The 15,000-nt window shown below is 35.3% G+C and overlaps 1 protein-coding gene and 1 pseudogene across 1 annotated transcript in view; one reads left to right on the forward strand and one right to left on the reverse strand.

Annotated features, from left to right (window-relative positions):
• The window catches only part of LOC137628736 (QRFP-like peptide receptor), a 47,481-nt pseudogene that overhangs the window by 26,387 nt on the left and 6,094 nt on the right, over nucleotides 1–15,000 (reverse strand).
• LOC137628735 (SUZ RNA-binding domain-containing-like) overlaps nucleotides 1–15,000 on the forward strand; it is a 252,206-nt gene that overhangs the window by 11,958 nt on the left and 225,248 nt on the right. The gene's annotated exons all lie outside the window — the stretch shown is intronic.

The following is a 15,000-nucleotide window of genomic DNA, read 5'->3' on the forward strand; positions in this document are numbered from 1 at the left end:
CAGGAAACGGTGTGCTTGAATGAACTGGAGATTATCATTGGGAATATCATGTGATAAGAGGTTTTGTGCAAATGTAAAAAGATGGCTGAAATGAGGATATTACAGTGGATGTGTGTAGTCACGAGAAGGGACAGGATCAGAAATGAGTACATTAGAGGGACAGTCAAAGTAGGAGAAGTGTTGGAAACACTTCAGCAAAGGAGACCAAAGTGGTTTGGACATGTCATGCGGAGAGAAGATCATGTGTGCTGAAGGGTCATGGATATGAAGGTGAATGTGGGAAGACGGACGTTCAGATGGAAAGATAAAGTACCAAATGACATACAGGAATGGGAATAAGAGTGTGACAGGGTGGAACTTAACGTGGTAAGCCAGGAATTCCTGCGTCTAACCGTACTTCTTATATGCGAACAACTCACATTTGCCCCTTCCCGGTGATAGTTCTCCTTTGCGCCACCATGTGTATGATGGCGCAGCTGATGGATGCGTAAGCACCAGCCATGATGACAGTCGGCACCACCAACACGACCACCAACATGTAGGTCTCGTAAAGGCGCCACATCAGAGGCGAGTCGAAGTCCCTAACGCACCAAAAGGCTCTCACTCTCTCACCCACTTCCATGTGAACCTGCGAGGAGAGAGAAAATGAAACTTGGATTCTTAAGGTGGCGGATGAAGAGCGATTAAAAAAATAAAAAGTCCCTGGGATTTGAAGTCATTTCGTCAAGTAGGGTTGCTGAAAAGGAATAAATGACCAAGTTGTGGAACCATCTTCCTAATTGTAATTATAATTATTACTTGCTAAGCTAGAACCCTAGCTAGAAAAGCAAGATGCCATAAGCCCAGGGGCTCCAACAAGGAAAATAGACCAGTGGGGAAAGGAAGCAAGAAAAAATAAAATATTTTAAGAACAGCAACAACACCAATATGAATATTTCCTATATAAACTCTAAAAACTAACAAAATAAGAGGAAGAGAAATAAGATAGAATAGTGTGCCCGAGTGTACCCTCAAGCAAGAGAACTCTAACCCAAGACAGTGGAAGACCATAGTACATAGGCTATGGCGCTACCCAAGACTGATTCGATAGTTGAATCAGAACTTCAAAAGTTCAAACTTGCAGCAAATGTTTTTATGTAGAACACGCTAACATAAATCTTTTTTTAGTTTATATATGACATATCTGTTTTGATGTTACTGTTTTTGAAATATTTTATGGTTAATTTGTTCTCATATCGTTTATTTATTTCCTTATATCCTTTCCTTACTGGGCTATTTTTCACTGTTGGAGTCCTTGGACTTATAGCATCTTGCTTTTCCAGCTAGGGCTGTAGCTTGGCTCGTATTAATAATAATAATAATAATAATAATAATAATAATAATAATAATAATAATAATAATAATAATTAAGGGAGCCACTAAATAATCAATGGGCTAATGGGTAATGGAGAATAATTAAGGGAGCCACTAATTAATCAATGGGCTAATGGGGAAAAGTGGAACGCGTCCTAAAGTATAAATCATTTATGGGAAATGGGTTGTGGGAGAAGAAAACTTTGACGCCATAATTTTAAAAAATCTGAGCAAAAGAGTAATAAAAAAAATTCAAACGAGGGAAGATTAGAATTATTTTTTTCTAACAACGAGGTATTCAAACTAATTAAAAATATCTGATAAAATCTTTGATGAGAAATTGATTAGAAAAGGAAAATTTAAAGAAACCTCCAGGTGGACATAATTTTTGAACAGTGAGGTTTTTAAAGATATATTTAAGGGAACCTCAAAATAAAAAGGAAAATTAATTTAAATATCAGAATTACGTTACTGTTTAGCTATTTGGTTTACAGATAAGAAAAATATATTAGATTTTCTTTCGATATTGGAAACACAGAAATTTGATTATGCAATAGTATCTGTTGAGAACGTCAAGGGATTTTTCAAATACATATAAATGGTCAGAAGAAAGTGCCCTTTATCCACTAATATCAAAATGAAAAAAGATGGGAGATATTTCGAAATTGATAACAGATTTTGGATTATGGTATATTTCAGTTACAAGAGTAATTCGATCGCTTCAGTACATTTCATCAGTAACACTATCCGGAAGTCTGCGACTGTACAGTAGATTGGCTTTGTTAATTATGACAATGATGTCTATGGAAATGTATGTAAAAGGGGCTTTAGTTTCTTAGTAATGTAATTGTATAGGCTACAGAGATTGGTTGCTATTGGGCCATCCTATAGTCGCCCATCCTATAGTTTCTGCAGATATTCCGGGCGAAATAAGCCACTCCCCCCACCGATGACGTCACAGCCAATCCTGTCTCCCGTATTAACAGCAGTCACAACACATCCCCTTAAAGTGATTATAAGTTAGTATAGTTTGAAATTTCTAAGGGGATGTATTGTGACTGCTGCTAATGTGGGAGGCAACGTGATTTGGTATGACGTCATCAGTGGGCGGGGATTATTTCGCCTGGGATCTCTGCAGTGACTATAGACAACAGGAAAGGAATCTCTTATGTTCTTCATGGTAGCATTATTAGCTAACTATTGTTTATATATATATATATATATATATATATATATATATATATATATATATATGTATATATATATATATATATATATATATATATATATATATGTATATATATTTACACATATATAAAAGAGCAAATAGTATTTAATATTTAGATATTGAAGGTAGATAAAAACCATTTTCTGTGTTTAAAACTTGTTATTTTCTTAGAATGTCTAATCTCAGACAATGAACACAGTAAACCTCTTTAACCTTTTTTGTCGTTATTTGTTTTTTTTTTTAAAAGACCTTACACCGAATGTTTTTATGTTTAACAGGCTGAAATAAGTCTCTTTTCATAGTTTATATACGACAGGTCGATTTTAATGTTGTTACTGTTTCTTAAAATATTTTGTTTTAATTGTTAATTACTCCTTTTTTAGTTTATTTATTTCCTTATTTACTTAACTCTCGGGGCTATTATTTGCTGTTAGAGCCCTTGGGCTTATAATTTCTAAATTTCCAACTAGGGGTATAGTTTGGCTTTTAACAATGATAATGATTAATAGGAAAATAGTTATGCAATAATAATAATAATAATAATAATAATAATAATAATAATAATAATAATAATAATAATAATAATAATAATAATAATAATAATAATAATAACAACAACAAACAGTACTTTTAGTAAGCTCATTTTAATTCAACCTTCCAAACTTAGTATATTTAGGTTCACTCCAGTAGAATAGTATCCATGATGCATTTTCAGAATGCAATTTACTCAGTTACCTTATATTCTGTCATATAATGACATTTTCCCTTCGCCTGGGAAAAGTCTTTTTTAAAAGTTCCTAATCATCCTATAGTCAAGAAGAAAAACCTTTAATAAGAGTCGACGTTCGTCAGAGTTTACAAAAAAAAAAAAAAAAAAAAAAAAAATTGAAAAAGTATGGAAAGTAATAACTATGCTTCATTATCATAAAATGCATGAGTTTAGTCTTACGTTTTTATAAAGTTTTAATTCACGGAAGTTTATTTTGGCAATTAGAATGAAAGGTATTACATAAACTTGTACTTTTTAAGTGTTTGATATGAAGAAAATACTGATTTTTCGTAATGTACTTTTTATTATTATTTTTATTATTATTATTATTATTATTATTATTATTATTATTATTATTACTAGCCAAGCTACAACCCTAGTTGGAAAAGCAAGATGCTGTAAGCCCAAGGGCTCCAATAGGGAAAAATAGCCCAAAAAGGAAAGTAAATAAGGAAATAAATAAATATATGAGAACAAGGATAAGTCTCGTTATATCACAATGTCTTCAGTGTTGAAAATATTCCGTAAGTAAAACGGATATATTGAGGTGAAAGAGTGAGATAAGAATCACCCAACCATAAAATATAATAACAAAGTATGGTAAAATTATGGTCGCCTGTATTTTACTGAAATACGACCGAAAACAGTATATTTTCACCTAGGATTTCCGATTAAAATTAAGTTTTTTTTTTTTTTTTTTTTTTTTTTTTTTTTTTTTTTTTATAACAGTGCTGTTTTCACGGTATTTAGTTTCGTATGATGTAAGATCTGGTTATAAAAAATAACTTTAACATAGAAAAATTATATTAGACTAACTATTATACACAGCACAAACTATGATCGTTTATTCCACGTATTTTCAACTGAATAAGTTATTGACAAGGACTTTAATTTCATATGCAAATTTATAAAACAAATGTTTACTGTTTTACAATATCATTTTGATTTTATCAGGCAACACATTTTCTTTTTTAGGATATAAATAATCTTGTCCCCAATGAAATAACGGCTGTAGAAAAGTGCATTATCCAATGGAAGAGGGTAATATGTGATATAAGTAAATCATTTGTAACGTAAGAAGCTTCGTCCTACCAGGAAAATAATATCTTTGTTCTACTCCTCTTAAGAATATTTTTTTTTTCCTTGTTTCCTTTCCTCACTGGGCTATTTTCCCTGTTGAAGCCCTTGGGCTTATGGCATTCAAGTTTTCCAACTATGGTTGTAGCTTATTTGGGCGTTCTCTAACTTGTTCCCTTTCCTCACTCGGCTATTTTCCATGTTGGAGCCCCTGGGCTTATAGCATTCGGCTTTTCCAACTAGGGCTGTAGCTTATTTCGGTGTTCTGTAACTTGTTTCCTTTCCATACTGGGCTATTTTCCCTGTTGGAGCCCCTGGGCTTATAGCATTCAGCTTTTCCAACTAGGTTTGTAGCTTATTTCGACATTCTCTAACTTGTTCCCTTTCCTCTCTGGGCTATTTTCCATGTTGGAGCCCTTGGGCTTATAGCATTCAGCTTTTCCAACTAGGTTTGTAGCTTATTTCGACATTCTCTAACTTGTTCCCTTTCCTCTCTGGGCTATTTTCCATGTTGGAGCCCTTGGGCTTATAGCATTCAGCTTTTCCAACTAGGGTTCTAGCTTATTTCGGCGTTCTCTAACTTGTTCCCTTTCCTCACTGGGCTATTTTCCCTGTTGAAGCCCTTGGGCTTATAGCATTCTGCTTTTCCAACTAGATTTGTAGCTTATTTCGGCGTTCTGTAACGTGTTTCCTTTCCTCACTGGGCTATTTTCCCTGTTGAAGCCCCTTTGCTTATAGCATTCGGCTTTTCCAACTAGGTTTGTAGCTTATTTCGGCGTTCTGTAACTTGTTCCCTTTCCTCACAGGGCTATTTTCCATGTTGAAGCTCCTGGGCTTATAGCACTCAGCTTTTCCAACTAGGGTTCTAGCTTATTTCGGCGTTCTCTAACGTGTAGGGTGAGCATCGTTCATCTGGCAGGAGCCAGCATTGAGGAATGAAACTGGAGAAAATGTGATTTGATTGTCAGTTCGGAAATAATTATTTTTCTTCTTCCTTTTCCAAAAGGAATTACTGGAATATAAAAAAAGCTGTCATAAAGAAATTTAAAGGTTTACGTGTTTTTGTTCCTGTTCAACTTAAAAAAAGAAAAAAAAAATATTCCCAAAGATGAGACAAAGAAAATTTTTGAAATATCAAATCTATTTTTTTTTTTACTTTAAAGGATTTTTTTATATTGGATGTGAAAGGGAAAAATTTAAAATTGAGTAACACAACTCAAGGGGGAAAATAACAAGAGCCTTTTTTAATGGGATTAAGATCTGAAAAAAGGTAAAACCATGAAAGAAATATTTATTTTATGGACGTGTGCATACTCAAAAACACACATCTATCTATCTACCTACCTATCTATCTATCAATGTTTATAGATAGATGTATATATATATGTATATATATATATGTGTATATGTATATATATATATATATATATATATATATATTCACGTACATATGCATGTATGTATTTTTAAATATACAGTCAGTAACCACTATATAGTGTGTAAGGAGCGTGAAGAACCTAAGTGAAAGTCGAGTTGATTAGATCACAACAAATGACAGAAGTATCAATAGGAGAAAACGGTGTAGGCTTAGAGAAAAGAGAGAGTGGGGCAGACCGACTTGGTATCTATGTTGAAAAATAATAAAGGGTTTATTATATGAGTTTATAGAAAAGATGATGAGAATCATTAACAAGTTTTTTTATAATGATGATTGTTTTGTTTGGAATGAAAAGTCATCTGAATTTTTCTATTTTTTGGCTGGAGTAAAAAGTTCATCTGAATTTTTTTATTTTTCTCTTTGGCTTTTTAGAACTTTTTGATGATTACTACAAGAAACCAGAGATAAGATAAGAGAGATGAGTGTAAATAGATCATGACCAAGCCAGCTAGGGGCTAAAATTTTCAAATGATATTAATTTGGGCTAGTGATGAGAAACTGCAGAGCGTGGTGAAAGATTTGGGATAATGTTATAATGGTGAATAAAAACCTGGGTGGTGGTGTAATGACTATTAATGTGGGTAGAAAATTATTAAATATGACCAAATTGCATAGGTATTTAGAAGATATTTTTATGTATGATGGTGGCAGTAGGTCGGGATAGTGATGAAAAACCGCAGAGCGTGGTGAAAGATTTGGGATAATGTTATAATGGTGAATAAAAACCTGGGTGGTGGTGTAATGACTATTAATGTGGGTAGAAAATTATTAAATATGACCAAATTGCATAGGTATTTAGAAGATATTTTTATAAATGATGGTGACAGTAGGTCGGGATAGTGATGAAAAACCGCAGAGCGTGATGAAAGATTTAGAATAATGTTATAATGGCAATTTGAAACATGGCTGGTGGTGTAGTGACATTTAATTTGGATAGAAAATTAATAAATATGGTCAATTTGCATAGGTATTTAAGAAGATAATTTGGTATATGATGGTGCCAGAAGGTCGAGATAGTTTTGAGAAACTGCAGAGCGTGGTGAAAGATTTAGGTTAATGTTTTATTGGTGAATAAAATCCTGGGTGAGGGTGTAATGACTATTAATGTGGGTAGAAAATTATTAAATATGACCAAACTGCATAGGTATTTAAGAAGATATTTTGATAGAGGATGGTGGTAGGAGAGAAGAGAGTCAGAAAATTTATGAAACAAGGAAGGCAGCAGTGTGTATGCAAAACAAATCGATGAGAACTATAGTCCATTTCTTTTAGCGAGGCAGATTTGCACCGACTCCCAGCGGTGCCCTTTTAGCTCGGAAAAGTTTCCTGATCGCTGATTGGTTAGAATGATCTTGTCCAACCAATCAGCGATCAGGAAACTTTTCAGAGCTAAAAGGGCACCGCTGCGAGTCGGTGCAAATATGCCTCGCTAAAAGGAATGGACTATAGATTATATAGGTAAACCAGAGTTGGAACTGATGAAAAATTTGTTTAGCCCACTCACTTGTATGGAAAGAAATCGTTGATATATAAAGCGAAAGACTGCATTTGCTGAAAAAGACTATTATCGTTTACTTGATATTTAGATTAATACGAATTGAGATGATGTAGAAAATTTATTTTTAACAATCTATGTACAGTTGGACAAAGGAATTCATGGCACTCATCGCTTTAAGGACATGCACCCTGTCACACCATTACTGCCCAGCGAGTAACCAAACATATACCGTAAGGAAAATTAGTAGAGTTGGTGAATGGTGCTACACAGAGGGTGTGACAGGAATTCCTGTATTCAACTGTACAATAATTCCATTTTTAATGGACCGATCATGTAGAGAGCATAGATGATATTTTTGTTAGGTAAAATCATTAATATGGCAAAAGACCTTTAATTCCAGGAAGCGAAATAATGATATTAATACTTATGATAGGTAACACTCTTTATCGCTTGCTTACCTGTAGAAGGATGGTTGTTGCTTACCTGTAAAAGGATGGTTGTTGCTTACCTGTAGAAGGATGGTTGTTGCTTACCTGTAGAAGGATGGTTGTTGCTTAGGATGGTTGTTGCTTACCTGTAGAAGGATGGTTGTTGCTTACCTGTAGAAGGATGGTTGTTGCTTAGGATGGTTGTTGCTTACCTGTAGAAGGATGGTTGTTGCTTACCTGTAAAAGGATGGTTGTTGCTTAGGATGGTTGTTGCTTACCTGTAGAAGGATGGTTGTTACTTACCTGTAGAAGGATGGTTGTTGCTTACCTGTAGAAGGATGGTTGTTGCTTAGGATGGTTGTTGCTTACCTGTAGAAGGATGGTTGTTACTTACCTGTAGAAGAATGGTTGTTGCTTAGGATGGTTGTTGCTTACCTGTAGAAGGATGGTTGTTGCTTACCTGGAGAAATATGGTTGTTGCTTACCTGTAGAAGGATGGTAGAAGGATGGTTGTTGCTTACCTGTAGAAGGATGGTTGTTACTTACCTGTAGAAGGATGGTTGTTACTTACCTGTTGAAGGATGGTTGTAGAAGGATGGTTGTTGCTTACCTGTAGAAGGATGTAGAAGGATGGTTGTAGCTTACCTGTAGAAGGATAGTTGTTGCTTACCTGTAGAAGGATGGTTGTTGCTTACCTGGAGAAATATGGTTGTTGCTTACCTGTATAAGGATGGTTGTTGAAGGTTGGTTGTTGCTTACCTGTAGAAGGATGGTTGTTGCTTAGGATAGTTGTTGCTTACCTGTAGAAGGATGGTTGTTGCTTACCTGGAGAAATATGGTTGTTGCTTACCTGTAGAAGGATGGTAGAAGGATGGTTGTTGCTTACCTGTAGAAGGATGGTTGTTACTTACCTGTAGAAGGATGGTTGTAGAAGGATGGTTGTTGCTTACCTGTAGAAGGATGGTTGGCGCTGCTAGGAAGAAGCTAATCAGCCATATAACGGCGCAGAGCCTTTTGGCCTGAGAGACGGTACAGCGGTACTGCGCTCTCATGGGGTACACGATGGCGTAGTACCTGCAATGATGAGATAGGATCTGTTAGTTTAAAATTCAATATCATCATCTTCATCTATTATTATCATTATTATTATTATTATTATTATTATTATTGTTGTTATTATTATTATTATTATTATTATTATTATTATTATTATTATTATTATTATTATTATTATTATTATTATTATTATATCCATACGTATGCTAAGCTATCTTCATTCATATCAGTTTATACATGTATTTACTATTTACTTTTAAAACGTTAATACAAACTACTTATATCCATACGTATGCTAACACAGCTATCTTCATTTATATCAATTTATCTCTCGCATGTTTGTTTGTTGATATCAATTTATCTCTCTCGTGTTTGTTTGTTGATATCAATTTCTCTCTCTCATGTTTGTTTGTTGATATCAATTTCTCTCTCTCATGTTTGTTTGTTGATATCAATTTCTCTCTCTCATGTTTGTTTGTTGATATCAATTTCTCTCTCTCATGTTTGTTTGTTGATATCAATTTCTCTCTCTCATGTTTGTTTGTTGATATCAATTTATCTCTCTCATGTTTGTTTGTTGATATCAATTCCTCTCTCTCATGTTTGTTTGTTGATATCAATTTCTCTCTCTCATGTTTGTTTGTTGATTTACCTGGATGTTTGTTTGTTGTTTGTTCACCTTACCTTTCTATGCTCATGGTGCAAAGGGTGAGAACAGAACACATTGCCGAGAGGCACTGGAGGTAGTATAGTGTTTTGCAGGTGACTTCCCCCAGCGTCCATGTATAGGAAAACAGGCGAGCTAACTGGAAAAAAAAAACAAAGATTATTATTATTATTGTTATTATTATTATTATTATTATTATTATTATTATTATTATTATTTAGTATTATTATTATTATTATTATTATTATTATTACTGTTATTATTATTATTATTATCATCATCATAATTATTGTTGATAATAATAATAATATTATTATTATTATTAATCATCATCATTATTGTTATTATTATCATTATTATTATTATTATTATTATTATTATTATTATTATTATCATTATTGTTATTATTACAAGCTAAGCTACAACCCTAGTTGGAAAGCAGGATGCTATAAGCCCAAGGGCTCCAACAAGGAAAAATAGCCCATTGAGGAAAGGAAATGAATAAACTACAAACAAATTAATGAAATATTAAAATAAAATATTTTAAGAACAGTAACAATATTAAGATAAATCTTTCACTTATGGACTATAAAAACTTAAAAACAAAACAAGAGGAAGAGAAATAAGATAGAATAGTGTGCCCCAGTGTACCCTCAACTAAGAGAACTCTACCCAAAGACAGTGGAAGACCATGGTACAGAGGTTATGGCACTACCCAAGACTAGAGAACAATGGTATGATTTCGTTGTGTCTTAGAAGAGCTACCTACAATAGCTAAAGAGTCTCTTCTACTCTTACCAAGAGGACAGTAGCCACAGAACGATGGCATTGCAGTAGTTAACCCCTTAAACGAAGAGGAAATGTTTGCTAATCTCTGTGTTGTCAGGTATATGAGGACACAGGAGAATGTAGAAAGAATAGGCCAGATTATTTGGTGTATATGTAGGCAAAGTTAGAATAAGCTGTAACCAGAGAGGGGGATCCAATGTAGTACTGTCTGGCCAGTCAAAGGAACCAATAACGGCGGGCTGTTGCCCTGGCCAACCTACTACCTACTAAAAAAAAGGCTTGTCAAGATTACCAACTGCTCGAACAGAAATACAACTATAAGAGAGATTACCCGAGTGCCATATGTGGATGAGATCATGGTGAGAGGTTAAAGGTTTTAAGGTTTTAAAGGTCTCTCATGAATAGCCGAGGAAAGGGACAGTGACATTGCCCTAGCAATCAGGACAAGGTCCTAGAGACTAACCATATATTATATGATCAGCGCCCAAGCCTCCTCTCCACCCAAGCTAGGACCAGGGAGGGCCAGGCAGTGGCTGCTGATGACTCAGCAGATAGACCTATAGGCTCCCCCAAACCCCCCAACCTTAGTTCACAAGGATGGTAAGGTTGCAGACACTAATGGCACTAATGAGCCTGAGCGGGACTCGAACCCCCGACTGGGAAACACCAGGCAGAGACGTTACCAATTAGGCCACAGCAAGAGAGATTAGTTCACCACAACTTTCAACTGTGCTCCACAACCCACCAGAAGAGTTGGAAAACTCAGGCCTACATGGCTGAGGACTATGAAGCGTGAAGTTGGAGATGATGAATGGAGAAGTATCGATTTAAAAGCTAAAGATATAGAGTAGACTTGAAATATAACTGAGACCCCTTGCGTCTTTATTTATCTTATTAACATACCTCAAAGTGGAGAACGTCCAGTTCGGAAAATCACAACGATAATCATCTTCAAAATTTATGCAGATTTCTCGTGTAATCCGCTCACGTAGCGCTTTGAAGAGCGAGAAGGCATTATCTATGTAAATGCACACCACAAGTCGCTTCAGGATATCAAGATATTTTCTCTGTCACAGAGAGAAGAAGAAGAAGAAGAAGAAGAAGAAAAATAATTCTTCCTTCGATGTCAGGTTTCTTGTAGATCGAATACCTCAGTTTCATTTGTTTTCTTCGTGACAAAGGTTTAAAGTTCGCTCATGAATGGCAGAGGCAAGGGACAGTGACATTGCCCTATCAAGCAGGACAATGCCCTAGAAACTGACCATATATACATATGATCAACGCCCAAGATCCAAGCTACGATCAAGGAGGGCCAGGCAATGGCTGCTGATATGACTCAGCAGATAGACCTATAGGCTCCCCCAAACCCCCAGCCTTAACTCACAAGGATGGTGAGGTTGCAGTGACCAAAGAAACTAACGAGTTTGAGCGGGACTCGAACCCCAGTCTGGCGTTCATCAGTCAGGGATGTTTGAGAAATATATGTAAATGAAACCTGACAGACTTATTATTATTATTATTATTATTATTATTATTATTAGCCAAGCTACATCCCTAGTTGGAAAAGCAAGATGATATAAGCCCGAGGGCTCCAACTGGGAAGAATAGCCCAGTGAGGATAGGAAACAAGGAAATAAATAAACGATATAAGAAGTACTGAAAAATCTAAATAAAATATTTTAGAAAGCATCAGCAACATTAGAACGGACTAGAAGTTTATTCTGTGTCCTGAAGCTGCATTCATTTTTATTCTGAATAAATCTGTTGCAGTGCATTTATGCAGGGAAGTCACATTTCCTTGAGAGATATCAATAAACTTAATGCATGTGGTTCTTTGGTGTATATAAAGATTGGTCAATGCCCTTTCAGTTACGCTTACATTTCTCTCTCTCTCTCTCTCTCTCTCTCTCTCTCTCTCTCTCTCTCATCATAAATACCCCATCGTTTCTATGTCATTCAAGTTGATGGCTCTGGCTTTTTATGTTTTTGCTTTAAAGATATGTCAGTTCAATATCATCCCACTTGACAGTCTCTCTCTCTCTCTCTCTCTCTCTCTCTCTCTCTCTCCATAGTTACCATATCGTTTTAATATCATTCAACTTGATGGCTCATCTTTTTTTTTTTCCTTTAAAGATATGTCAGTTCAATATAATCCCAGTTGACAGTTTTTTCTCTCTCTCTCTCTCTCTCTCTCTCTCTCTCTCTCTCTCTCTCTCATCATAAATACCCCATCGTTTCTATGTCATTCAAGTTGATGGCTCTGGCTTTTTATGTTTTTGCTTTAAAGATATGTCAGTTCAATATCATCCCACTTGACAGTCTCTCTCTCTCTCTCTCTCTCTCTCTCTCTCTCTCTCTCCATAGTTACCATATCGTTTTAATATCATTCAACTTGATGGCTCATCCTTTTTTTTTCTTTAAAGATATGTCAGTTCAATATAATCCCAGTTGACAGTTTTTTTTTTCTCTCTCTCTCTCTCTCTCTCTCTCTCTCTCTCTCTCTCCATAGATACCCCATCGTTTCAATATCATTCAAGTTGATGGCTCTGGCCTTTTTTTTTGTTTTTGCTTTAAAGATATGTCAGTTCAATCTCATCCCAGTTGACAGTTTCTCTCTCTCTCTCTCTCTCTCTCTCTCTCTCTCTCTCTCATCATAAATACCCCATCGTTTCAATATCATTCAAGTTGATGGCTCTGGCTTTTTATGTTTTTGCTTTAAAGATAAGTCAGTTCAATATCATCCCAGTTGACAGCTCTCTCTCTCTCTCTCTCTCTCTCTCTCTCTCTCTCTGATCGTAGATACCAGTTACCCCCATCGTTTCAATATCATTCGAGTTGATGGCTTTTTTTTTTTTTTTTTGCTTTAAAGATACGTCAGCTCAATCTCATCCCAGTTGACAGTTTCTCTCTCTCTCTCTCTCTCTCTCTCTCTCTCTCTCTCCCATCGTTTCAATATCATTCAAGTTGATGACTCTGGCTTTTTTTGTTTTTGCTTTAAAGATATGTCAGTTCAATCTCATCCCAGTTGACAGCTCTCTCTCTCTCTCTCTCTCTCTCTCTCTCTCTCTCTCTCCATAAAAATCATGTAATGCCCTTGAGCTCCAAAAGATTATTTTTACAGTTGCAGCAGCCACCTCTTGTTTTTATATCTTCAACTTTTATCGTTTGTATATTTTATTATTCGTTCCATACATGTTATAATAACAGTTTTTTAAGAGACACTTTCAATAAGTAAATGTTCTTTTAAGTATTAGTCTATTCTAAACTATGTCAATTTCAATTTGTTTGATATTGCCATGCTTCGTTTTCGATTTTAATTACAAATTTTCACTTTATCAGGGCATGACTACTCCCTTTCCTCCCTGAGCGTGACAGGAAATTTATATATATATATATATATATATACATATATATATATATATATATACACATACACATGAATACCTTGACGTGGTGAAAGGGTTTGTGTATCACCATGAACAGCAAAGCAGTATATATATATATATATATATCTATATATATATATATATAGATATATATATATATAAAGATATATATATATATATATATAATATATATATATGTATATATATATATATATATAAAGATATATATATATATATATATATATGTATATATATATATATATATATATATCATCCACTTAGCTCTCCCCCCCCCCCCCGCTCCCTAACTTTACCGTATAACTTTCAGTACCAACTAACTCTGTCACAATATCCCCTTAATAACCCAAACGAGTTTCCTTAGCAATTGGTAGATACACGTTCTGTTGACAGCTTCTCTCCTTTTTTTTTTTTTTTTTTTTTTTTTTTTTTTTTTCTGTATGAGAACCTCCTCTTTCTCCCTCTCTTGTGTCTTGCTGATAAGAGAGGAAATATTACCCGACTGTCATAAACCTTCATATCTATAGCTAACGGGGTACCTTATCAGTCCAAGGTTAAGTGAGATAAAAACGGAGTACTCTAGCTAAGCTGTGATATCTCCAAATCCCCATTTTAGGGTTAATTTTGGGGAATATTTCCCCTACGGAGTGCAGGTTTAAAGGTTTAAAGGCCGCTCATGAATGGCAGAGGCAAGGGACAGTGACATTGCCCTATCAAGCAGGACAATGCCCTAGAGACTCACCATATAATATATGGTCAGCGCCCAAGCCCCCTCTCCACCCAAGCTAGGACTAAGAAGGTCCAGGCAATGGCTGGTGATGACTCAAGAGATAGACCTATAGGCTCCCCCCCCCCCGCAACCTCAGCTCACAAGGATGGTAAGGTTGCAGACACTAATGGCACTAACGAGACTGAGCGGGACTCGAACCCCGGACTGGCTAGCACCAGGCAGAGACGTTACCAATCAGGCCACAACAACCGTACGGTTAGGGTATTTTTCATAGGCGTTACTAATGGTGAAAAACATCCACTACTTATTGGAAATCAATCTAAACATATCCATTTAAAAAATGGATACCCCACTGATCACTGGAAATTCATTTGCTAGGACTCCATTAAATTTGCATTTGCTATGCTAATAAACAGACTTAATCAAATTTACATATTTAAGAGGAACTCCATAATGACGCTAGACTCTCCACATTATTGGCCAGTGCACACTATCAAAGGCTTTTTATACTACACAAATGCCATCAAAAATGGATTTCTATATTCTACACATTGTGTCGTAGC

Source organism: Palaemon carinicauda, chromosome 36 (assembly GCF_036898095.1).
Source record: "Palaemon carinicauda isolate YSFRI2023 chromosome 36, ASM3689809v2, whole genome shotgun sequence".
In the NCBI taxonomy this organism is placed as follows: domain Eukaryota; kingdom Metazoa; phylum Arthropoda; class Malacostraca; order Decapoda; family Palaemonidae; genus Palaemon; species Palaemon carinicauda.